Source organism: Echinops telfairi, unplaced genomic scaffold, assembly GCF_000313985.2.
Source record: "Echinops telfairi isolate 266 unplaced genomic scaffold, ASM31398v2 ScPeMD7_12;HRSCAF=54, whole genome shotgun sequence".
Lineage (NCBI taxonomy): Eukaryota > Metazoa > Chordata > Mammalia > Afrosoricida > Tenrecidae > Echinops > Echinops telfairi.
Window position 1 is genome coordinate 10,024,212 of NW_022103909.1, and position 27,604 is coordinate 10,051,815.

The window sequence follows — 27,604 nt, forward strand, 5'->3', positions numbered from 1 at the left end:
AAAAAAAAAAAAAGTTGGCCATGACAGTCTCCAATGAAAGTTTGCTTTAATATTGTAGAAAACCAATCCTCTTTAGTTTAAATAGCAGTAATGCCCTTCACAATCATTGCTTTTCATGATTAAGTTCATTATAGAGGGAAGAGGGAACTTACATGGAAGAGGAGTGAAAAATATGGTCCCATAATATGGTCCCATATTTTGACCCATAATATATCAGAATGAAATTATAGCTAAAAAGGACACACATAAAATTTATTTGAAAAGAAAGCTAACAAATGTTGATAACTAAACTTATATGACACTAGGGAGACATGGAAATTGGGAAGAAGCTGTTGAAAGTGGAAGAGGATGAGATCTATGTAGAAATATCTATGTACATATGCTAGTACAAAATCCACTAGGGCATTGGGAAAAGCAGAAATCTAAGCTCCTGACCCTTGTGAAGTCTCTTCCTGAGTGTGGGCTCAGCCTCATAGAGACCCCACGTAGAACAGAACAAAACCACTGCCTGGTCCTGCACCTGGCTCACCATTATTAGTCTTTTTTCTTTTTTTTTTGAGCCCATTGTTGCAGCCCCTGTGCCAATCCATCTACTTGAGTGTCTTCCTCTTATTTGCTGACCCTGTATTTTACCAAGCATGTTGGTTTGCAAGGGCTGGTGTCTCCTGATAAAATGTCCAAAGTATGTAAGAAGTTTCACTATCCTTGCTTCTACGGAGCATTTTGGCTGTACTTCTCCTAAAACTGAGCTTTTTGCCCTTCTTTTGGAAATACAGGGCACTTTCAATGTTTTTCACCAATGCCATCATTCAAATGCATAATTCTTCTGCATTCTACCTTTGAGCATGTTATATGCCATTCTGCCTTTATATCGAAAAAGGAATTTTTCCAGATTTAATTATGATTACCAATCAGGCCTTGGGGGTAATCTGAAGTGAGGTTGGATGAATACAACCTAACCTAATCTCATTAATTCCTATAATGCAGAGCATTTTTTTTCCAGCTGCTAGTTGAAATGTCAATCAGAGAGAATGAACGTATGCGAGGGAGGCTCTTTGTTGCTGAGGTGGGAGGCATGGAGGAAATAGTTGAGAACAGCCTCTATGAGCAAGGAGTGGTCTCTGCAGACACACCGCAAGAAAAATAAGGACTTTAGTCCTAGTACTGCAAGAATCGGAATTCTTCCAACAATGGAAGTGAGTGTGAACCCCACGTTCCAGATGAGAATGCAGCAGCTGACACCTTGATTTCAGCCTGAGGAGTGGACCCAGCATGCCTTGCCAGACGGCTGACAGGCAAAACTGTGAGATAATAAACGGGAATTGTTTGAACCCACTAGCTTTATGGTATTTTGTTTTGCAGCAATAAAAAAGTATTACGGCACTAGAGAATTAGCACTCTTGGGATCCTAAAATTGTGTCTTACTGGAATTATTTTCAGGCCAGAAATAGAAATGAAATGCTTAGTTCTTGATATGTTCTTAAAATCAACTAAAAATCTCCACCTATCTGTAAGAGAATAATAAATCTAGCTAGGTTTCAGTGGAAATTATATTTACAGAAAAATGATCATGAAATTAGAAAACCAAAATTAGCCTAGAAAGAAAATTTGGTCTAGCAGGCTACCTGTCTCAATGTAGGTAAATAATTACACAGGGAAGGCTGTATCTGTGACTTTTCTTAAGTTTTAACCAGAAAGAACAATAGTTGGAAAGCCCATCCAAGCATATGAAAATGCCACATAATATATAAATGCAATTTCTCTTAGTAAAATTGAATGCAGCTGTAGAAGATAATGAGTTAGGAACTTGTTCATGATAAAAACTCTCCATATTTGTAGAAACTAAACCTTGTAAAATGGAAAATAAAACTAGGCTTGTCCTACAGCACATGTCTTATTTGTGTGTCCATAGAAAAGCCAGTTACTCTCTCAAATTCAACTTCTTAATCTCTGAAATAATGATGATGATAATAACAACGATGATGGTAATAATAGCTAAAGTGCATTGCGTTTGCATAAATATACTACTTTGCACATGCCCTCACTTAAATCTTATCTACACATCCTGATTTAAGGATGTACTTCACTAACCCCATTTTTCATAAAGTTAGTTGTTATGTAAAGACTTTAGATTTAAACCCAACTCAATGTGACTCCAACGCCCATGATTTTAGGTTCCATGTTATTCTTATTTGTCTGAATAAAATCATGTGTGTGAGGTAACATTAAATGTTTGAAATGTTATGTTATATTTAAAGACAGTTATACAGGCATTTCATCATTTTATGTTTCCATATTAATAACCAACAAATGTTACAAAGATAAAAACAAGCAAGCAAGCAAATAACCAGTCATCATTGTCAGGTCTGACTATGGGGCACCCATGTATTTTAGAATAGACTTGTGATCCATAGGGATTTTAATAGACGTGGCTTTGGAAGCAGATTGGGATTCAAATGGTCAACCTATCAGATACCAGTCTAGCACTTATCAAAGGACAGAGCTGCTATAAATTTTCTTACTCATAAGTTGTTTTGAAATTTTTTTTCTAAATTATAAGACTGTTAAGTTGTTTTTAGAGATGATTTGTTTAATAAATATAGCCAGATTTCTCATTAGTAATAGCTCTGTCTTATTTTGTAGGATTATTAATAACAGCATGACCTTTATGTGGAGGTGAATGTGTACTGGTACAGACAAAGAAATATTTAAATTTTGGCCTGATAGGGACTCTAGGGGTATCATCAATCAACTTGATGAAATGAGATGATTTTTTTAATTACCATCATATTATGATTTGATTTTGCTGTGCTTTTCTTTTTTTCTAACTTAAATGCAGGGGAGAGCATGGACGCAGTGCCCCACTACCACAAATTGTGCACTTGAATTTCTACATTTGGGGAACGCACAGAGGTCAGCACATCCGGAGTGCAGTGGATGAGTCTCACCCTGGGAAAACCACCTTCGTGATCATGGTCTGTCCCCTGCCAGGTAAGTCTGATGACTTGATTTTAAAACTATTGAAATGTTCTGGGGCACTGTTAGGCATTATTAGGCATTTTCAAAGATTTTCTTAGATGAAATTTTGATAAATTATACTTGTTTAAAATCTTTAGTTCCACTTAGTGTGCTGGCCTTCTTCCATTGATCTACAGCTTAAGCCCGTAGCTCTCTGACATCTTCCACTTCCTTAATGAAAAAATAGGGTCAACTGGAGACATCCTGCCTTCCTTCCCAAGGACTTTAAAAGGTCTAAGACTGGTTCCTTCAATTTTCACCACTTTCACTGTAAGATTTCCATCACCTTATACTGGTATGTGGATGCTTTGACATCCGTAATGCCACATGGATTCGAGTGCAGGTTTTGAAGCAAGATTAAGGGACTGCATCAATCCAGTAAAGCAAGTGACAGCACTTTGAATGGGAACCCATCAAAGAAATGTGAAAAAGCCCCTCCTTCTGCTGTTACAACATTTGTAACTGCTCATTTTGGGTGACAGGCTCTATAATATTGAACCTATGTAATCTAGAATCATCCCCATCCAAAACGAATCAGAGCCTCATTAGGTGTGATTTATGTGTGTGGAAGTGAAATTGGGGGTATTGCAACAATGTTAGTTAAATCACATTCGGCAAAAGTTAGTTTGCCTGTACAACCATGTGAGAGAAAAAAGGAGAACAACGCTAGCAGGGAGATAGGTCTTTCTTCTTAACCCTTTTTTTCCTAGTATTTAATTATATAACTCTTTACCCTGATAGGGTTCTGATTCCATCTTTTCCAATGACCATAATCCATGTTTTAGTACTATATTCCTATGTGTGCTGGTACCAAATATCAAAATCTTAAAATGTGTATACCTGTTAGGGGAGGGTGTACATTTTCTACTCAAGTCTTATTTTCAGGCATGCCTCAATTGACTCTTTGAGAATGTTAACCTCCAATTAGCTGTAAGTAAAATAACCTTCAGTGAGACTGAGATGTTAATGGACTGCCAGATAATGACTTGGACAGATGATATGCATAGAATAAAGCACAGCATTTTCATGCATGCTTTGTGAGGCAATGAATGCCTTCAAGCAAGGCTTCATTCCCAACTGAATAACCACCCTCACTGCCTCCTACTGGATTCTGACTACAGTGACCTTGCAGATCACAGCAGAACTACCCCTTGAGGGTCCAAAACTAAAGGTTTAAGGAAGCTGATGGGCTGGAACTGCCTACCATGCCATTAGCAGTTGAATGCCTTCACCACTGTATCAGCAGGGTTCCTTGGGGCTCCATGAATGATTATAAACACAGGAAGTGAGTGAGTACACTGAGGATATTGGACGCTGGATTCCTAGCCAGTGGGAGCTCTTACAGTAGACAACAGAATTGCAAAACAGTTAAGCTTTTCAGAAAAATAGGTTATGGCCTAAGTGGTTGTTAAACTTATAGTTTACCATGTAACTGAATATTTTATGCATGAAGAGAGAGTCAAATGTTAGCTTATTTGTATGTACACTGAGAACTCTTTAAATTCCTTAGATATCATTCCATTGAGCTAGCAACACTCTAGACCTGAAATAGGAATTCTAATTACTGAGTGGAATTGTTGTAAAACATTAAACAATTCTGTTACTTTGAAAATGTTAATACAGTCCTTAAGGGTATAAATGTACTTCTATTGAAACATATAATGAACTAAAAGAATAGGGCTTGAGTACTCTACTTTGTTTTACCAGAAGAAGAAATATGTGCATTTTATATTTACCATTTTTCATGTAGAGAAATGTTTTTCTATTACACTTTCCTTATACAAGGCACATGACAAATAATTGCAAAGGTATCAAAAAGAAGATATACAATCATTGGTGGTAGGGCAAACAAATGAGTATCTTTAGGGAATTCAAAACACTATGAATATAGATGATCTTAATTTAATGCAAAGGCCTCATAACATACAATAAATGTTTCAAATAATAAAATCAGTATTATCTCGGGTCTTATGAATAAAATTAATAATCATATTAAATAAGTATACGGATAAATATCGGGTATCTAAAAAGCCTTTATTTTAAACAAAATAACTTTGATTTTATATCACTTTATCACTAACTTCTCAGAAATAACGTGTTACCTTTTAAGCACAAGCATATTTAAATATATAAATGCCCTTATCTTTTTATTACATGGAATAAAGCTTGTAGCCTTATAAAAAGCATAATTACAATCAAGAATTATGACATAAAATAAGAGCAGAGATTATTGCAAATTCTGACCAGGAGATGTTTTAAAAACCCAATTTCAATTCCTAAAAGCTATTGCTTCATGAACTAAAATGGACTTAAGTTAATTAAAACAGGCGTTAGCCATGGATTTGGCTCTAAATCCTAGTGCCCCTAAGCACAACAGAAGGAAACACTGCGCGGTCCTGGGGCATCTTCACAGCTGCTCTGTGCCTGAACCCATTGTTGCAGCCAAGGTGTCAATCCATCTCATCGAGGGTCTGTTAGGTAGGTTAGCCAGAGCTGGGAATGCCCGTTAAGGCGCGTGCCCAGAGGGCCAAGCTAGGGGTACAAAGGAGTGGCGCACTGCACATGCCCAGAGGCTCGGGTTCCTGCAGGTAGGCAGGGGTGGGCGTGAACTTGAATTCAATTCAGCCAATGGGGTCGATCAGGGGTCTTCCACCATGCCTCCCCGTGGAATCCTTGAAAAGGCAGAAGCCCTGAGTGGGGAGGGGCTTGAGCGGCAGAACTCTGGGAACTTCAGCAGAGAGTTGTGGAGGGACTTTGGGACACTTTTGCAGGGCACCAAGCTGCTTCCAGTCAGGCCGCATGCTGGGGAGGAGTCCGGTGCCTTGTAAACCTGAAACTTCTAATTCTCATAAAACTCACTTGGATCATGAACCAGGCTTCGGCATGAATTCTTTCTTACATGGAGCCAAGGACCGGGGTATATATAGCTACAGAGATCTAACAGGTCTTCTTTTCCACGTCCCTTCCACTTTACCAAGCATGCTATCCTTCTCCAGAGACGGGTCTCTCCTGACAATCAAAAGTGCGTAAGACTAAGGCTTGCCATTCTTGCCTCTAAGGAGCACTCTGGCCCTACTTCTTCCAATACCGATTGGTTTGACCTTTTAACAGCCTAGGGTACTTTCAGTGTTCTTCTCTAGCACCACAATTCAGATGCATCTTTTCTTCTGTGGTCTTCTTTACTTAAAGTCCAAGTTGTATAGTATAACATTCTATACAGATAGAATAGAATGGTCTGTATATTTAACTTCCACAGGGAAAACATGCATTAGCTGTTTACGCTTCTCCCACTTCCTGGATGAGTACTGTGGTGGCTTGTGTGTGGCTGTGATGCTCGGAGCTTTGTCACTGGTATTTCAAAGGCGAGCAGGGTCACCCAAAGTGAACAGGTCCCAGCGGAGCTTCCAGACTAAGAACAGACAATGAAGAAGGACTCAAGTCCCCACTTAGAAGGAACCCATTGGAAACCTTATTAAACTAGTAGTATACATTAATACCTACGTCAGTGTTAATACTGTATAAAACCAATGGCCAAGAATACACTACATTAATACTTCTCTACCTGGTCTTATCAGTGGGTGAATAAAGAACCCCTGGTCATGTCTTAAGTTTCTGCTTCAATTTTATACTTTCCTGCAAAGAAAATCAAGTTTCTTCCTTATCTCTAAACAAAACAGTTCCCTGAAGTAAGGAGTACGTAAACAAAGTGTGCATACGAGTCTGTTCAGCCCAGGGGGTGTTGTGGTTATACACTGGGCCAGCTCCTCAAGGTCATCCGTTCAGAACCCCAGGCACTCTAAGGAAGAGAGACTGACTTTGTACTCCTGTAAAGAATCACACGCTCAGAAACTCACAGGGGCAGTTCTACCCTTTCCTATATTGTCGCTATGAGTCAGCATCAACTTGATGACTGAGCTTTGCTTGGTATGCGTGTGTGCATATGCACATATAGATGGACCAGTATATAGATACACACACAGATAATTGGGAAAACTGTAAGGAAAGAGACTCTGGATAAGAAAAGCACTACTAAAAAAGAATAAAGGAGGAGACCTCACGTTCACTGATCTCAAAATTTAGTGAACAACCATCCTAATCAAAAGAGTATGCTCTTGATAAAATGAAAGACACATAGAATAATGGAACAATGCAACTATTTTTTTTGCAATTCAGAGCAAAGAAGAATGTAGAAAACCAAAGAGTAAAGGAACCAAAAGTCCAAAGGCCTAACGGACCAGTTGAATCCTTGTCTGAGACCAGAAGAACTACATGGTGTGTGACTGTGGCTGACTGCTGAACGCTCTAAAAGGATCACAAGATATAGAATGAGAGAAACGTGGAAAACTCAAACTATCAAACAAACCTATACATTTACTACTGTTCTGAAGCAGAATAAAAAGAACGGTATTATCCCCGGAGACTATGGCCCTCAGGCACTCAGTGCTTGAACTAAACTCACCCAAGTGGCTGAACTTTCAGCTAAATGATAGGCCCCTAACATGAACAGTAACGCTAGGTAGACATGGACTCTTTAGGATAATCAGCAATTTGTGATCAAAAGGGTAGCATGGGCCCAGGAATACGTTTCAGAAAGTAGGAGTGGTTAAGAGGAAAACAGTTAACACAGGGGAAAGCGCTTCCATCTTGTGAGGAATCAAACAATGTCACAGATAAAAATGTGTATAAATTGTTCAATGGAAAATTAATTCACTTTGGAAACTTTCATCCAAATCAAAATAAAAAGTTAAAAATATTAAAAAGCATATATATATACATTATATGAGGTTAAATGATAAAATATTGCTACTAGGGATTTAGTTCATATATGCACATGTTGATCTAAACCTGCTAACATTTCTACATGTCAGAGGGTTACTGCAGATAAGTTCTTTCAGTAGTACCAATATGGTAGCTTCAAAAAAAAAAAGGATAACTTTGTTCCAAAACAATATTAAGGGCAGGGCTAATACTAAATGTTTAACAAAACCGAAGGGGACATGCTCCCACTTCATTGAAGCTCGGCAACCACATCTGTACAGGAATGTCGCCCTAACATCTGTGCAGGAATGTCGCCCTAACATCTGTACAGGAATGTCGCCCTACCTGAAACACCAGCTTTCCGACCAATCAAACATTTGGAGGAATGAAAACAAAGACTAGGCGTGAGGATGCGATGTTGTGATGTGATGATAGCTACTGAACTTGGGACCCTCCCTGGTTGGGCATATTCCATTTAAATGACTGGCTGGGCCCTCAAGCCATGGGGGAGTCTTACATTTGCCAACACAGTCCAGAGAGCGAAGACCAAACAAAAGGACAGATTGTGAGGAGATAAGGCAGAACAATAAAGTAAAGGCAGACAGGTCAGTTGAGATGGTTAGGCTGTTTTGGGGGGGAGTCTTGATAGATTTTTATCAAAAAGGGTAATCTTCATATATTCTTTTGAAGGACCAGGATGATTTGGGGTATTTATTAAGTAAGTGATTTAAGAGAACTGAAAATTTCATTGGTGAGAAAAGACCAGGAAAGGTGCTCCAAGAATCTGTTTTTCCTTCATGACAATGACCCTGACTCATTTCTTGGAGGGGAGCAAGAGCTGCCTTAGGATGTTCATTGGGAAACCTGCCCCCATCAGCTGCACAGCCCTAGTCTTGCCCCTTCTGACGTCATTGTGTTGCCAATCTCAAAGAACATATAAGGGAATCACTATTTGAGTCCCTTGAGGATGCAAAACTGCCATTTTGAATGGTGTAAATCCAAAGGCGCAGCATGGAAATACTGCTCTCAGAAGTGTGCAGACCTAGGTCGCATCTTTATCAAGAAACAATACCTACCCATTTTTAGATTTTCATTTAATAAGTTACTATGATTTTTCGGTAATTATTTTCATTTATCCTTACCTTCTTGTGTGTAGGTTTGCGTGTGTGTGCATGTGTACATTCATAAAAAGCTAGGTGCACATTACTGCATCATGTGAGTGGGTGTAGAAATGGAATTATTTGTGGTACTATTGTTTTTTAGAACACTGAATATAGTCAGCATAATGCCCTTTCCTCATTTTTAAGACAGAATGTATCTTTTTTATAAGAATGCTCAGGAAAACCCTATAGATGCTGTTCTACTCCTATACTAATCTTTATAGGTTTTTCTTTGATATAAAGCCCACATGGATTTTCTTTTAATAGGGAAACATTGGCTGTTTACAGGCCATTTCATTAAACAAGGTAATTTCCCAACCTGAACAAAGGTCGTTATCTTGTAATATATACCCAAATCAATAGAGAATTACAATAAGATGAATTTTACAAGATGCAGGAAAAGAAAAAGCTGGTTCAGAACTTCCTTTGCAGGGTATTCCTGCCAGCTCTTAATTGACTTTCAGTCCAATGCTTTGTTCCAAACACCATTCAGAATATTGGTACATGTGAAGCTCTTTCAAAGACTCCTAGTTCTCAGTTGGCCTGGGAAAAGTACAATGGGTTTCTTTACCTGCTAAATGTTGTAATACCAGCAGCAGGATTTATTGAACACTACAATATTCACTATCCATCACTTACATCTTACATCTGACTTACATCTGACTGCTTCCTTAGCCTTGGGGTTCTTTACAGGAATTCTCTCCATAGTAATACTGCTCATAAACATCTGCATAAATGTTTTTTAGAAGAAAGTATAAACCTTTAATAAGTGTAGTATCAAAACAGAGGCAATTGTCAATGATTCAAAACGTGTTCTATTATGCTAAAAATTCAAAATTTTGACATAATAAGGATCCAAAATTTCAGATATTTGGCATTTCCCCATTATAATTTGATCAAATTGCATCTAAAATGGATCAGTTTTTGAGGCAGGCAGAAGAATCTCAACAATGCTAGTTATTAATTCTGTGATAATGAGCAAATAATTTATCCTATGATCCTATTTCTTAATTTGAGGAGATAGGAACAGTGCCTACTGCCTCCATCAAGTTGTTTGCTATGTAAATGACATTCTTACAAAATGTCTACAACTTAGGAGATGTTGCATTAATGATCATGATTTTATTGATACTTTCTGCTATCACAGAATTTTTTAGTTTCAAGTTAGATCAAACTTACAGTATGTCTTTTATCATATGTGTATTGTTAATATATTTACTTAGGCAAATAATGAAGACCAAACTTATCAATGTCCTGATTTATTAACTGAATTACTGGTCCAGAAAGAAATGTTATACTAAGTCTGATGTGAAACACAGAGTTACAAACCAGCATATTTTAAAAGAAGCTCTTAAAAAAACAACCCTCTTTTTATTTGTGGAGTCTAATTGAAATGCTTAACCTCAAGATTTATGCCCATCTGCTTCTCCCCTCGCTGCCAGGATCCGTGATTCACACATAGCTTTTCCCTGTAAAACTAGTGACGATAGGGAGAGGTGAGGGATGAATTAATAATAATTTTTCCTCAATAAACCTAACATTTATCCATGAATGGATATTTGCCTTCTTTTTTCTTCTAAACTTGCAAAAAGCATGAAAAACATGTTGTCATGGAAAATAATCATCATCAAAGCAGCCAGATTTCAATTAATTTCACCTCTGAACAGTAATTTCCACTATAAAAGCAGGTAACCAGTGAGGTACACATTTTGGTTGTATTTGTATTGAGGCTGGAAATTAATAATGAACATTACTAATACATTAAATCTAGATGACAGACAAGGTTTAGAAATTGAAAATTGCAAACTACTAAGAATTTGCTCGATGGCACCTAACAACAGTGAGAACCTAAAAGAACGCGTCTTTTACGTTCTTCTGAAATCACAGGGCTTTTTATCCAACATGAAATGAGGCTCTAAACCAAATCGCAGCTGTAGAGTAGGTGGCAACTCATCACAACCCTACATCGGGTTTCGGAGACGATGAACATTGATGAGAGTAGACAGCCTTATTCTCTTCTTGCAGAGCAGCCGGCACGCCGGACTAACTGACCTTGCAGGTAGGAGTCCGATGCCTGGCCCACAGCACCACCATGGGCGCTGACCCGAAGGCTGACTGTCTGAAAGCATCGAGCGGTGCTGGAGAAGCAAATGTCCAGCTAACTATTTTCCCTTCGGATTACAGCCAAGGAAAACCTGTCAGGCAGTTCCGCTCTGTAACCCCTGGGTCACCCTGAGGTGGATTCACGCAGTACTCATTAATGACGACAGCAACGTTATCTTTGGGAGTCTTGAAAGATGTACACAGTTTAATGTGCTTCTAACTGTAGGTGGGAGGGTTGAGTCCACCCAGACACAGAGTTAAAGAAAGACTTACTAATGAACTTCAGAAAATTTAACCATTGAGACCCTAAGAGATTGAGATCTCCATGAGTCTGTGCAGATGGTTGGTTAAAAGAATCTTTACATTTGTTCACCTTATGGCCAAGAGAGGATCTTAAGAGAAGTAGAAGACACCACTAGGCAGAGCTGATTCAAAAATTCAGAGATCAGACCCAACCTCACTGGAATGGTCATTTAACTCCAGCAGTAAGCACACACTGCTTAAGGACAAAACTCCTCATCCTTATACCTGGGCCTATTTGTGAGGATTATTATTCCCCTGGTCAAGTTGGGTCTTGTGGAAGAAAAGCTTTGTGTGGTGGCAGGACACTATTGCTACCACTGATCTCTACCTCAGCCTCTGGGCAGTAGGGCCATAGCCGAGGCTAGTCAGTGAAGCAAACAAGCGTCACCTAGTCCAGGTAGGTTTGGGTGCAATGTTCTGAATGTTCCCAAATGTCATATACTTCAATTGTGTTCACTGTGTGTTTGCTTTAGAGGAGAAACTACTGATTCCTAACTAGCTGTAACAAATTCCATAAATGGATGGGCTCCACTTTTCAACTTCATAATGAGATTTGAGTATATATTTAGGTGCAAATGTTTTCCCTTGAATTCGGAGACATTGTTTTCATTCAAAATGATAACTTTAGATTTTAAATATGGCTGCCTCCATTCCTTCACCACAGCAATGATAAGCATCATATACCCGATTCAGACCAAGTGCCCACTGGGCAGCTAACCCAGTGGGCAGAAGGAGCTCGATGAGGCAATGTGCTTTTGAAAGGATTTGTAATCTTGAAAAACTTATTTAGGATCGTTATGAGCCAGAATCTACCACAAGACAGTGGATTCGGATTTGGAAGGTTGTGCAGCCTTGTATACCTGTGAACTAGAATCATTCCATTCCTTATCAACCCAAGACCCATATACTTTGGCACCCCTCCTTGACAGACATACGTATTTTAATAGATTTCCCACAATTTTTTGAGGCATAAGATAGAAAGATAGTTGCAGAGTGGAGAAAAGTACGATCGATACTCACAAACATGAGGTTCAGCCTCATGTTGAACCACTTAGATATTTACGTTAGACAAGTCACTGAAGTGTATGAAGTTTTGTTTTTTGGTTTTTGTTCTTTTCTATTTAAAACTGGGGTTACAGCATCAAGCTGTTGTGAAGAGTAAAAATACACACATATGGAACTCAACCCGGGAAATGACATTCCGAGGGGATGCGGAATGCAGTGAAGAGCGGGGTGGTGTGGGCCTTGAATCCCCAGGCCGCTGTCACCAAAATGAGCACAGTTTGAGCACATTAGCTGTGGCAGTAAGAGGTGACACGCTACTGCTGTAAAGGTGTCGGCTTGGAAATGCCACGGGATTGTTCTGCTCTGGCCTAGAGCAGCAGTTCTCAACCTGTGCGACGGGACTCCTTTGGGGGTTGAATGATCCTTTCACAGGGGTCGCCTAAGACCATCGGAAAACACATATTTCTGATGGTCTTAGGAACTGAGACACCGCTCCTCTATCCATCTCCAGGCGGGTCCACCCACATGCAGATACGCTGATCTGGTGAGAAAGAAGCTATCTCAACCTTTGCACTGAGGTTGGCTTTTTACACATACATGTAGTGTAAAATGCAGCAATGTAGTTTACTGTTTTTATATTAAGACTGTTACCCATGCTACACCATGCTTCAAGACAAAATTTCATTTATTTGTCCTTAGAAATAAATATTTCACAATATACAATTATATATTGTTTTTGTGATTCATCACTATGCTTTAATTATGTTCAATTTACAACAATGAAAATACATCCTGAGCATCAGATATTTACATTATGATTCGTAACTAGCAAAATGACAGTTATGAAATAGCAATGAACATAATGTCATGGTTGGGGGTCACCAGAACATGAGGAACTGTATGAAAGGGTAACGGCATGAGGAAGGTAGAGAACCCCTGTTCCCACAGGGTTGCTATGAGTTGCAATGGACTTGATGCCATACGCCAACACATTATATAACTAGATAATTCAAGATAAGGCTTCCACCTCATATAGAGTAAGACCCAACTCCATCTATTAGGAGAGTCGCTGCACGTGACATTTAATAATTAAGAAACAGTGGCTTGGGGACTGCTCTGAACATAGCATAACACTAACATGAAAAGCAAAGACTATGTTTATTTAAATAGTTTGTCCATAAAAGCAGAATTATAATACAAGCTGCATATGTATGCCATATATGTAAAATTCAAGTGTCCAATAGCCACAATAAAACTGTAAAATGAGTTTTCTTTACTTTTTTTAAAGATGAAGAGTGGCATTAATTTTGCCGTTAGTAGCTCCCCTCAGGTTGGTTCTGACTCATAGCAACCTGAGTATAACAGAACAAAACACCCTTCAGCCCCGCACCATCCTCAGTAGTTCCTGTGCGTGAGTGCGCTGCGGCAGCCACTGTGCGCGGTCAGCGTGTCGAGAACCTTCTCGCTCTCACTGCCCTTCTACTTTACCAAGCACGAGGTCCTGCTCCAAGGGCATTAATTTTAGTAACATGTTAGTACACTAAATGCTGAGCTATTATCATTCCCAAATGCAATCAACATACAATTATAAATCATGACTTGACATTTTTCTGTCATTAATTTCTGACAACTATACTATGTATGCTTTACCCTTCAATTCACAGTAGCTATATTTCAAATACTCAGAAGCCACATGTGGCTAGTAGCTCCCATAAAGAAAAGTACACAGATGAAACATCTGGATGAGTGGGTTGAGTTAATCAATATTCATTTCAATATTCCAGCAGCATGCAGGCTCAGCCACAACTACGCATTAGTTAATTCTGTGTTTCATATGCGATCCTCAAGAAACTACACTTGCCATTGAAATGCCTTCATAGAAACACTGGCTATTATATTGTGAACAGCTTTCCAAGGTGAAATGTAACCACAAATGTTTTGAACCCACCTTTCATGTTTCTTCAAAAGCGTTTGAATAAATATAGATTCTTTCATCTAACAAGGTTGATTTTTCTATTGTAATAGTTTGAATAAAAGAAACGTCAAAACACTCTAATCTTTTTTTCCCTGGTGATACTTTTATGTTAAAAATATTTCCCCAGAATACACACCATATGTCATCAGGGCAGGAAAAAAATATATAAGTGAATGAAATTCTATAATCAGCAATATGAGCTACAAGTCTTTTAAACTATTGAAAGAAAGAAAATAGTCATTATTCAATCAGACCATATGTGTTCATATATTATAGACAGTAAATGCCCAAGGTAAAAAAAATTGCCAAGGATTTTATCTATCTATCTATCTATCTATCTATCTATCTATCTATCTATCTATCTATCTATCTATATATTGATTTCATGCCATACACCATATATATATACACACATACCATATATATACCATGTGTGTGTGTATGTGTGTATATATGAGTAGGGAAGTCCCTCTATGATTTGGAAGGATTTTATACTGACTAACATCCAACTCTCAGCCCTAATGACCTAGTGGGTAGGTGTTGGCCTGCTACCTGGAAGATCAGTAATTTGAAACCACCAGCTGCTGTGTGGGAGAAAGATGAGGCTTTCTACTCCAGAAAAGAGTTAGTCTCCAGGGCTTATGATCCCTTCAGGACCAGTGGTGAGAGTGGCGATACCGGGAGGGTGGAGGGAAGGTGGGGTAGAGAGGGGCAACTGATTAAAAGGATCACATATAACCTCAGCCCTGGGGGACAGACAACAGAAAAGTAGGTGAAGGGAGATGTCGGTCAGTGTAAGATATGACAAAATAATAATTTATAAATTATCAAGGGTTCATGAGGGAGGGGGGAGCAGGAAGGGGGGGGAAAAATTGAGGAGCTGATGCCAGGGGCTTACGTGGAGAAAAAAATGTTTTGAGAATGATGAGGGTAACGAATGTACAAATGTGTTTTATACAACTGATGTATGTATGGATTATGATAAGAGTTGTATGAGCCCCAATAAAATGATAAAAATCAAAAAGAGTTAGTCTGGGCAAACCACAGGGGCAGTTCTACGCTGCCCCACGTTGTCACTATGAGTTGAAATGGACTTAATGGTGGTGAGCTTAAGAACAGGAACATCAAACACGTCAGAAATGTGCTTGGTACTTAGTGAGTTGAATTTGAAGCTAAGACAAGATGAGAAAACCCCAAGGAAAAGGTAAGTTGCTATCATGTAAAAAATGATTTTTTCCATACTGGTAATAAATATGAACACTCTCCAGGTTTTTTAACTCTGCCCATTTTAAAGATACTGGGTTCAAATTATTTTAAGAAGACTTTGAAAATGATCACCATTATGACTCAACAACAATGGAGCAAGAAAGAATATAGTAGAAATAATTATGATTCAAATTATTTATATAGATATACTTTATTTCAAAAAGAAATACATTTCCCATGATTTTATCATTATGACATATTATATGTCTCTTTGCTGTTTTCCTAAGAACATGTAAAACAACAAGTTTCTTCTGTATAATATGTCATATGTAAAGTGTAAGACCAAGACTCAGGAATCAGGTGGGATCTGGGTTTCAGTCGCTGATTCATTCGGCATTACCAATGCTCACAGCAGCAGCAGCCAATGTGAAATCTATAGACTATTATTTCCAAAATTAAATGGAAATTATGATCACAAGAGGAGGTTTCATGTAAAGCAAAAACCCCAAATCAGGTGGGCAGTAGCAAATGTGGTCTCAAATTATCAGTCATCGGGGGCACAAAACTAGCCAGCAAGTGGAGATGTAACAGGCAGGATTCTGCATCTATTAGAGATGGCTAAAAGGCTGGTTTCAAAACAGAGCCCCAAACTCAGGACAGATAGGAAAAACAAACTGCAAATAGAGTGAAACCCTATAAATAAGGTGTGAGCTGACATGACAATAGGGTAGGAATAATCAACAAACAAATAGGCAACAGATGGCTCAGAGTCCAGTGTAAGTACTTGACATTGGGCCCCAGGTATCATGACCACTTGCTAATCTAGACCAGCATGAACTGATAGATCTGAAGATACTAACAATCCAGCTGTTTTGTTAGCATTTTCCCCAAAAGTCATGGAGTCAAAGCTATCAGTTTTAGAAATCATTGCCTAAAGGAGCCCAGGTGGCATAGTGGATTATGCATTGGGCTTCTAGCTGCAAGCACAGCAGTTTGAAACCATCAGCCAGCCCTTGGGAGAAACACGAGGCTTTCTATACCCATACAAATTTAGAGTCTCAGAAACCCCAGGGGGGCAGTTCTACTCTGAAATATAGGGTCACTATGAGTCAGAATTCTCTCAGGGGCTGTGAGTTTGATTTTGGAGAGTTGAGTGAATAACATGGCAGAGGACCACAATTCCCTCCTCAAACATGCTCTTTCAGTGAGATGGTGGGCAGACACTTTTCAGGAAACAACATACCCTTCCTTGCCTAGTAAAGAAAGCTTACTACATTTTTAGAGCAGCAGCTATGCTTATGCTGAGATGCTAGATATTGCACATATGTCTTCTCACAGGCCAACGGGGCGGGGCACTTCCCCCAGTGTGTACCTCAGTGTGCAGTCTGCCTCCTTGCGGCTTTCTTCTTTGTCCAAGTAACGTTGCTGTTGTCGTGGGGACCATCCCGTCAGCTCCTGACTCATGCCAAAGAGATGCACGTACCACCCAGTTTTGTGCTATAATGGGTTTCAGGACCAAAAGTTGTGATCCATAAAGTTCTCATTGGCTGAATTTTTAGAAGTATATCACCAGGCCTTTCTTCCTTGCCCTTCTTAGTCTGCAAGTCTTACTGAGATCTTTCATCATGAAAACACACCACAGGACTCTTCTGATGGGAAACCAAGCTCAGGGGTCCTGTATCCAAACCAAACTCACTAACATTGAGTTGATTCAGACTCAGAGCAACCCCATAGAACAGGGTAGAACCACCTCTCTGGGTTTCTGAACTTGCAGCTCTCCATGGGAAAAGAAAGGCTTATCTTCCTTCCCCAGAGCAGCTGGTGGTTTCAAACTGCAGACCTTGTAGTTGGCAGCCCCACCTCTCACCACACCACCAGACCTCCTGGACCCTTGTAAAGAAGGTAAGCCTTCTATCTCTGAGCCACCTCTGCCCCCATTGCCCAGGGAGGGATCTTTCAAATAGCTTAGCGTGGACTCAGTGAGATAGATGCATTTAAGTTATACTAGATATTTAAGAAATCCTACTTTTCTTAAAAGGAGTCATGACATCACAGTGAGTTAATGAGGATGTTTGCTCTGGTAAAAATTCAAAGCCTCCCAAACGCTCTGAAGCAGGAGCAGTTCTCCTCTTCTCCGTTAGTTTGACATATGTCAGAATCAACCCTGACACACCTGGTGGGTGAGGGTCTGGTGTTTTCCTTTATGTGAAAAAGGCCTAACTAGTAAATGAAGATCATCCATCCGGGTTAACAGAGACCCACTTACAGAACCGGAAAAAGGGACAGGACTAAGTCTAGAATTTTCCTACTAGCCTAAATATTATCCAAGTTAAAAATCCTTTTGAAAAAGAGAGAAAACCTAGAAAAACATCACATACAGCAATTGGTAAAATCAATAACTTATAGAAAAATATGTTCATTTTGAAGATAATATACAGCCTTTGGTTTAGAAGCATTTCTTTTATTATCCCAAATAAAGCTATTCTCAGAAACATAAATCAAGTAAAATTAAGCTCATACTCTTTTATATTTTTAATTATATCTGTAATTTTTTTTTCAAATTTGTGATCTCATAGTAGATTCGAATGTGTTATATTACTACTGGTCATTATTTGGGGTATAAAATTCAAGAATGCATAGTAATCTATGGCAGTAAAACCCACCATTGTATAAAGCTACATCAAAATCCACATGAAATAGCCATGTTTTATTTATGAGTAATTTCATCTTGTGATTCTGATCAGATCATAAATAATGAGATGAAGCCCAAAATGGAATTTAGCTTTATTGAAATATATAATTGCATACTTCTTCCTTTTTCATATTTAAAAGGTTAATACATGACATTTTGGGTCGACATCCAGTGGCAAGCTGTTTAAGTATCTTAATGAGATTTCTTATATCTGGCCGACAGAGCTTTACACGATGCAGGCTGTATGTAACTGAAACCACCGAAATGCAGATATCCTGTTCCTTTCAAAACATATACATGTATCTGTTTTACATACAGGCATGTATGTACACAGCCACACATGTATGTACGCACATATATGTGTGTGTACTTATAATTTAAATTTTTTATAAAACTGCTGACCACAAACGATGTCTTAACTAGTGTTGACAGTAGCAAAGGTTATACGTTACTGATATGAATAATTCAATTTCAAATGCCCCTGGGGATGGGATGCACTCTCTGGATTGGCTCTTGAAGTCAGGCGATTAACAACTTACTTTAATTACCAGAGAAAGGACAGAGAACAATTCCAAAGTCATCACCAGTGTTCAGCAACATCACCCTCTTTTCTAAGATATGAGAAGCTTGTTTTTAAAAACTTACTTTCTATTTTAAACATTATTTTAAATAAAAGAAAAACGAGAAAATTATACACAAGAAATTAAATTGCCCCTAGAGTAACTGGATAGCTGATTCCCCTCCCAGTATTTTACTATTCTTTGATCATATTTCATTTCAGTATTTTTCTACAATCATTTATGTCTTCTGATCCCAACCTTCTTGTCTTCAGGGGATGACTGATTTCACCTCCAGGTCTCCCCTGGAGGCAAAGTTAACGGTGCACACATTTGCACATCAACTCAAAATATGGTGTAAATTTCAGTACTATCTATACTAACTCTTTGACCTGACTTTTGATTTGTAGGTCAATACCAATGCTTCTAACTTTATTTTTTAAAGAGAAAAAAAATAAGTCAAACTTGCCCTCCCCTCCTCGACACACACACATTTACTGCACTTAACATAAACATTATGTTTTGTTCCATTTCTTCAAAAATAAATTCATACTTGTTTATCTCTTTCCTGTGTTTTCACAGTTTTTTTTTAAGGTGGTAAGATTCTGTTATATATTTTAAGTCATAGTCCAAGAAATGAATTTGATTCATGGACGTCTGTTTTTCAGACATCAGTAAATTTTCTTTTTAATTAGAAACTTGAGTCAGAAGAAGTTATTTGTTTTCTCTCTTTCTTTTTGCTAAGTAATTATTATCATCAACAACACAAACTAACATCATGATATTAATATTTCTTTTTGTGCTGGGAAACAGTGAATATTCACTTCTGAATGGGTGGTGGGGCTATTCTGGGTGTCAAGTACCTTTTAACATTCTTTCTACAAGCTATGATAAACAAAACACAAAAACCGAATGGGACCCACAGGATTCAACCAAGCACTTCAGCACATTGGAGTAAGTAAAGCATTCCATTTGAATGTAGTCTAGCAAACAGCCTGTGCTCCTTACGAGATCAAGTCCATGTAAGTCTCCAGTTAACATACTAGTAAACCCACCTAGAATGTAAGAATAGACCAAGGAACAAGGACTTGAAGAGAACTAACCTTTGAATAAGTACTAGGCCTGGGGTATCATTGCTGACATCAGATGGATCTTGGCTGAAAGCAGAAAATACTAGAAAGAGATTGTGTTTTACTGACTATACAAAGGCACTTGATTATGAGGACTGGAACAAATTAAGGGTAGCCCTGAGAAGAATGGGGATCCTATAACACTTCATTGTGCTCATGTCGAACCTGCACAAGTATCAAGAGGGAGTTGCAGGAACAGAATAAAGGAATACCATGAGGTTTAAAATCAGGAAGGGTGTGTGTCAGGGGTATGTCCTCTTATCATACTTAATCTGTATGCTGAGCAAATAATCAGAATCTGGATGACGTGGAGAAGAATACAGTATCAGGATGACAGACTTTCAAAAAACCCGTGAGATGCAGATGAAGAGGACTTGAAGCACTTGCTGACGCAGCTCAGAGTGACGCCTTCATCACGGATTACAATTCAATGTAAAGAAGAGTCAAATCCTCAATACAAATGAATAGGTAGCATCATCATAAACAGAGAAATGACTGAATTGTTAGAATTTTCCTTTCTTGGCTCCAAAACCTGTGGTCATGGAAACAGCAGTCAAGAAAACAGACCATGCATTGCGTGGCTGCTCCTCTGAGGACGAAAGTGTGCCTGACCCAGCTGTGGTACTTTCAATGGTCTCATGTGCATGTGAAATTTTGGCATTGAACACGAAGACTGAAGAAGAATCAGTGCATTTGAATCGTGGTGAAGAAATACCACAGTCTGCCAAAAGAACAAACACATCAGTCTTACAAGAAGTACAGCCAGAATGATCCTTAGAGGCAAGGATGGTGAGACTTTGTTTCATACACTTTGGACATGTTATGAGGAGAGACCAGTTCCTGGAAAAGGACATCATGCTTGGCAAATTCGGGGGGCAGCATAAAAGATGAAGACCCTCAGCAAGGTGGATTGTCAAGGTAGCTACCACAATGGGCTCCAGAGCCTCCGGACTGTTGTGAGAACGGCACACTGTCAAGGGGGGTTTCGCTCTGTTTTACGTAGGGTTGCTATGAGTTGGAACTCACGTGATGGCACCTAACAATGAAAGGCCAGGGGTGAGCTTGGGGAACCCCCTGTTGGGAAAAGCAAAGTGATATTTAAACGGAATCTTTGAATATGGGCAAATATTTAATTTGCGGGAATGGACTTCTAAACAGGGTCGATAGAGCCCGATCAACATCTTGAGAATGAAAATACTTGAGGTGGCTGTGAAACGGAGTCAATGATGGATACTCAGGAACATAGCTGTGTCAGGGGATGGGATGAAGACTGGGTATACGGGAAAGTACAACATCCCGGAAGGCCCAAACACTGCTAAGTCTGCAGAGTTCTCGTTTCTGTGATTCAGGAGGCGGGAGGCAGAGTGGGACGGAATGATCTCCAGGCAAAGGTCTTATCACTGGGAGAAAAAAGGTATCTTAGAATAGTCTGATCCAATCAGCATTTTAAGAAGCTCTTGTTGGACATTATACTTGTAACCTACTCATTTGTGACCCCTACAATTGTGCTTGACTTTTCTAGCGGCAATAAGCTGAAATACCGTTTCCGTGAACACCTAGGTTATAGCATCTCTGATGGAAAGTTGAAAATGTGTACTGCTGGCAAAGTCCATGCCAGCTAATAAGATCATTCCATATTTCCAATTATTTTATGGCTAAGGTTATAAGTTCACCCAATATCATTTCAAAATTTCCCTTCTCATATAAGGCTATTTGTTATAAAAGGTGTCCTCTGTGATCTGGGATACTGGTCCAATGACACTCTATGTTGTGTTGCTGATACCGGAGTGGCATCTACCATCTGGTAACCACTCCTGGGGATTCTTTAATCTGAGGAAAGCATCCAACAGTGGCCTTCCGGGCCTGTCATGCTGGTGTTCTGAAGGGAGCTTGGGAAGCATTGAGCCTTCACAGGTCATAAATTAGCCATGGCAGATCTGTCAGGAACCACCTTTTAGATGTCTCCCTGGGATTTCTCCTTTCCATGTTAGAAGGCCTGTTTTCATTTTATATCCAGTTAAATCATGGTGATGCTTCAGCTTTTTCCTTTGATAATGTTGTGAATCTGTCTGAGAGACAAAGGTGTGGGCTTCGAGGGGCATCCATCAGTGGCATCCTTCACTCTGGAGTAGAGACTCGCATCTCAGGAATACCATCGCTCCCTTTGATGGCAGGGGACGTCACACGGAAAGTGTCAGAATCGTCCTGAGACCCCTCTCAGAATCTTGACCCTTTTTGGATATTTTGCCCAATATTTTATGGATTTGAGTGGCTGGATTATTTCATTCCTTGTAGGTCTCAGTCTAGAGTAATAAGTACATAGATTTAACCAAAGAGAGATTGCCAGTAGTCCACATACCTTTGAATATGAATTATCACAGGGAAAAAGCAACAACAATAAAAACAATTTTAAAAGCATAGTTTTTTCTCCTCATGGTAAATGCCTTTACTTTTTTTGGTTGTCCCTTAAATACAGAAACGAAGATGTAAGATCCATGTTGCTGTCTCACTTCGTGTCTTTTTTTCCCCTCAATAAATCCCTGTTTAATCAGCAATATTACAAAAGCTCCAATGTTCAGTAATTTTGTAAAAGGCGGCCTGTCGCTATCAGACAGATTTCTCTTTGTGTGACAGAAGAGTAATGGTCTGAAGATATAGATCACAGCAATAACACACATAATTAGTAACTTGAAGGTCTACACACCACAGCAGTGAGCAGAACTGGTAGTCGTGTTAAAGGTGATATTGTCTGCCATACTCTTAATTAATAGTGCCAAATTTATTAATGAGACAATATTGAGTACCTGCATGCTAATCCCAAACCTCCCTCTCCCTCTTCTGCCTCTACCTCTTGAGATGATTAAAAGTAACAGCTGTTTCTGAGTGGCTGTCAGTCAAGGAAATGCAGGATGCAGTAAACATAGGGTCCCCAAATGATTTTAGACCATCAAGCACCAGTTCAGTGGAAGGTGCTGAATAAATTAAACCAACAATATAAACCCCAAGTTGATGTGTTTGAACTCAGCAAACATGCTTCATACATATTTAATTGCTCCATTGGGACTGTTCCTGTTTGGCGTGGTTCCAGGCATTATTTCCATGCCATTAGTAAGCTTGCAGGGTGTCTAATCTTAACCCAAAATGATTGATTCTGTAAATGCCTTCCCACTTACTGACCTGAACGCTAATTGAGTTTGTGTATAGATTAAAAGAAAAAGTGTGTTTTCAGAAATTGTTCAAATTATATTGCTGTCACTTAAATCCCTTGTAATCAGAGCAAATGGCACATCTAAATGATGACACTAAAAGTATTATCTGAATTGGCTTTTAAAAACATGGTTTGTAGCAAACTAAGTTATAGAAGATGGGAAAAAGCTGCTGAAATAGAATTTTCAATGAGAACACAGACTGTCTTAAAAGAGAATCAACATTCACGGACACATCGGCGTCTTATTCTAGCAGATTCCAGACCTCTTTCTTGTAAATGTATTTATTATAAGAAAACATAAATGTATTGGTTCCTGTTTAATAGTACCAAATCCCCAAATATCTTCTTATTTAGTTCTACTCAGAAGGGAAAGCTAAATTTTTCTTACAGTCTTTTACAAACAGACTTAAAGATGGTTACGTGTACATTACCCTATTAGCAAATTAAGACTTTTATGTTCACGCATAGATCAATAAGATGGACTATAACTCTCAGTGAGAACAAAGTGGCAATAGAGTTAATTCTGAGTCAGGGCAATAGAGTGGCAATAGAGTTAATTCTGAGTCAGGGAGACCCTACAGAACAGGGTAGAACTGCCCCATTGGTTCCCGACATTGCAGCTCTTTACAGGAGTAGGAAGCCCTGTCTTTGGTCCAAGGAGTGGCTGCAGTTTCAAACTGCTAACCTAATGGGAAACCAGCACGCCACCTTATGGCATATGATCAAGTAATGCTAACTTAATGTGACTTGGTGTGAAACACTGAGCTTAAAATTCTTACATTAATTTGGCTCTTTGTTATTTTATAGACTGTGATCCAGTAAACATCTAGAAAGAGTAAAACCACTTTCTATAAAATGATGCATATAACAATGGTTTTGAAGTGGGGCATATGGAGGTCTTTGAATGCCATATACATCGTATATATAATGCATTCCTTTGAAATGGACGGTCCCATTGTAGGAATGGAAGCTAACCCTGGGTGACAGAGTGCTGGTTTCCTAGCCTTACTTCCTCTTTTTGAATATTGCCCAATACAGGAAGGAACATGAGCCTGCCAGGTTGGAAAGTAACTGAAATACACGCTGGATACTATGGACTCAAGCGCACGAACATGCAGGAAGGGCGCATGACCTTGTAATGTTTCCTTCTCTTGTACTTGGGGTTGCCATGAATCAGAACTGACTCCGCAACAATGAACAACAAATAACAATGAATAGTTGAGAGGAAAATGGTTTGTCTTCAATTATGCTTTCCAGGGTTTCCAACAGCACTTTCTTAATCGCCCCCTGATTTTTTCAATCATTAAATTTAAAGTATAAATAAATTTAACTAAGCTATAAATTCATTACCATTGAGTCCAGGACCCCATAAGACAGAGGAGAACTGCCCTTGTGGGTTTCTGAGACGGTAACTCTTCACAGGAGCAGCAAACCATCTTTCTCCCTCAGAGCAGCTGGTGGGTTCAAATTGCCGATCTTGCAATTAGCAGCATAACTCATAACTATTATGCTACCAGCTGGATTTAATCCATATTTAATATTGAATCTAGTTTTTACTCTCAGGAAGATAGAAACTCTTACATTATAAACGTGAATAAGAGAACCTTCCAGGATTTCTCTGGATAGTACTTTAATTAATAAATCTTGGTCTTATACTATACAACTTAGTGATTTACTAACCATTTGCATATGTCCTGTGAAGATATTAGTTTCATTTCCTACTAAATATGATGATACCCTACTTAAAAAATAATATGGAAATATATAGAGGAAAGGACATAAATAAAAGATCAATACTAGAATAGAAAGGACTTCCACTTCTAAAATTATCTGGACTTAATGAGGAAAACACGAATAGATGAAGCTTGAGAAGCTGGTAGATTCAAACCACTGACTTTATGGTTAGCAGCCAGACAAGCAACCCACAATGACTCTGGGTTCCTATCCAGAGACTCACACACTCACTGCAATCAAGTTCAGGCCAGCTCATAGTCACAAGTGCCCCTGTGAATTTCTGAGACTGGAACTATTTACCTGAGCAGAAAGCCTCATCTTTCTCCTGCAGAGCAGCTGGTAGTTGCAAATTGCCAATCTTTCTGATAGTAGCCCTATGTGTAATCACAACACATAGGGAGGCTCCTATCCAGAGATTAGTACATAATAAATAGAGTATTTCAAATCTTTGGGTATAATGTGACATGCTTTTCATTTTTTCAGTATATAAAACCTAGGAACAATGGACCTAGACTGACAGCAGGTGGAATGGAGGCATATCAGGGGGATGGGGGGTACCGTGGTGGAAGTGGAAGGGGTGGGGCGTCAATGTCAAGGAGTACATGTGGACAAAGAGCATTTGGAAACTGATTATGATAGTAATTGGGCACTCTACTTGATGTGATTGAGGTTTGAAATGATGTGATATATGTATTAAATCCCAAGTAATAATAATTTAAAAATGGATCCGTAGCTAAATGATGGTGGCAGAACAGGACAGTCAGCTTAAAACAACAACAGCAAATCCTGTATATTGCTTACCTCATACCTAAAAAGAAAATGAATTAAGAGGGACGCAAGCTTTTACACAAATAAGTTACTTCATAAAATTACTAAGAGACCAAAGAACATTCTTCATAACACCTCAGAGTAAGACTGCGCTTCTGTATATAATACAAATACATAACTAGAACTACTGATGTTACAAGTCATAACTAGAACTACTGATGTTAGACTAAATAAAAATAAATGTCCAAATGACAAAAGGCCACAATTAACAAATGAGATCATTATAAATCTCACTTAAAGTAAGAAAATATAAATTTAACTATGATTAATCACTTTTTTAATCTATCATATACAAGGGTTAAAAATTATCTCCTTAATAATTACACAGCACTATGAAGGTCTATACTCTAATGAATTCAACAATTTGGAAGACATGGACAACTATTTGGAAACACAATCCCTCCTCAGACTATCCCAGATGGATGTCAAGAACCTCAACAGACCCATAGCAATGGTAGAAATAGATAAGGAAATCAAGGGATTACCAACAAAAAAATCTCCCAGGCCAGATGGCTTCACAGGAGAATTCTACCAAGCATTTAGGGGAGAACTGACACCAATCCTTTACAAACTCTTCCAGAACATAGAAAAAGACGGAAAACTCCCAAACTCTTTCTATGAAGCTAGTGTAACTCTGATACCTAAAGCGGGCAAAGATGCCACAAGAATCGAGAACTACAGACCAATATCCCTAATAAACATTGATGCAAAACTCCTTAAAAAAATACTGGCCAATAGAATACAAAAGCATATTAAAAATATAATTCACTGTGACCAAGTGGGATTCATACCAGGGATGCAGGGATGGTTCAACATACGAAAGACCATCAGCATAATTCGCCACATTGGCAGGAAAAATGGTAAGAACCACATGATAATATCGATAGATGTGGAAAAAGCATTCACCAAAATCCAACACGCATTCCTGTTTAAGACATTCAAGAAGATAGGAATAGAAGGAAAATTCCTCAATATTATACAAGCCATATATGAAAAACCAACAGCCAATGTGGTAGTTAACAGAGAAAAGACGAAAACAATTCCATGGAAAAAGGGGACCAGACAAGGTAGCCCCTTGTCCCCACTCCTATTTAACATCGTACTGGAGGTCCTAGCTAACAACATAAGACAAAGGAAAGATATTAAAGGTATTCATTTGGGGAAGGAAGAACTGAAATTATCATTATTCACAGACAATATGATTCTATATATTGAAGATCCCTTAAACTCCACAAGTGGAGTGTTGGAAGCAATAGAGGAATATGGCAGAGTGGCGGGACACAAAGTCAACAACCAGAAGTCTATTGGACTGCTCTACACATCAGACAAGATCACAGAAGAGGTGACTAAAAAGGCAGTACCCTTTACAAGAGCCAAGCACAAATTTAAATACCTAGGGATATACCTGACTAAAAAAAGGAAAAATTTGTATGAAGAAAATGATAAAACACTACTACAAGAAATCAAGGGTGACCTCAACAAATGGAAGAATATCCCATGCTCATGGATTGGCAGACTCATTATACTAAAGATGTCAGTTCTGCCCAAGGCACTACCTAAGTTCAATGCTATCCCGATACGAATACCATCATCCTTCTTCAAAGAATTGGAAAAACTGATTACCAACTTCATATGGAGGGGAAAGAAGCCCAGAATTAGCAGAAACTCCTCAAGAATAAGGACGAAGTGGGAGGACTTGCTCTACCTGACTTTAACACGGACTATACAGCCACAGTAGTCAAAACAGTGTGGTACTGGTATAAAAACAGATATTCAGACCAATGGAAAAGAGCTGAAGACCCAGAAATAAAAACATCAGTATACAGGCAACTGATCTTTGATAAGGGCCCCAAAAATATTAAATGGGAAGCAGATGCCATCTTCAATAAATGGTGCTGGAAAAATGGATATCTACCTGCAGAAAAAT

General features: G+C 38.8%; 1 protein-coding gene and 1 non-coding gene across 2 annotated transcripts in view; both read right to left on the reverse strand.

The window, feature by feature from the left end:
• TMEM117 (transmembrane protein 117) overlaps positions 1–27,604 on the reverse strand; it is a 656,162-nt gene that overhangs the window by 137,086 nt on the left and 491,472 nt on the right. The window lies entirely within an intron of this gene.
• Positions 2,837–2,999, reverse strand: LOC115868564. The gene has a single exon (XR_004045666.1). It is a non-coding gene; the product is annotated as a U1 spliceosomal RNA (small nuclear RNA).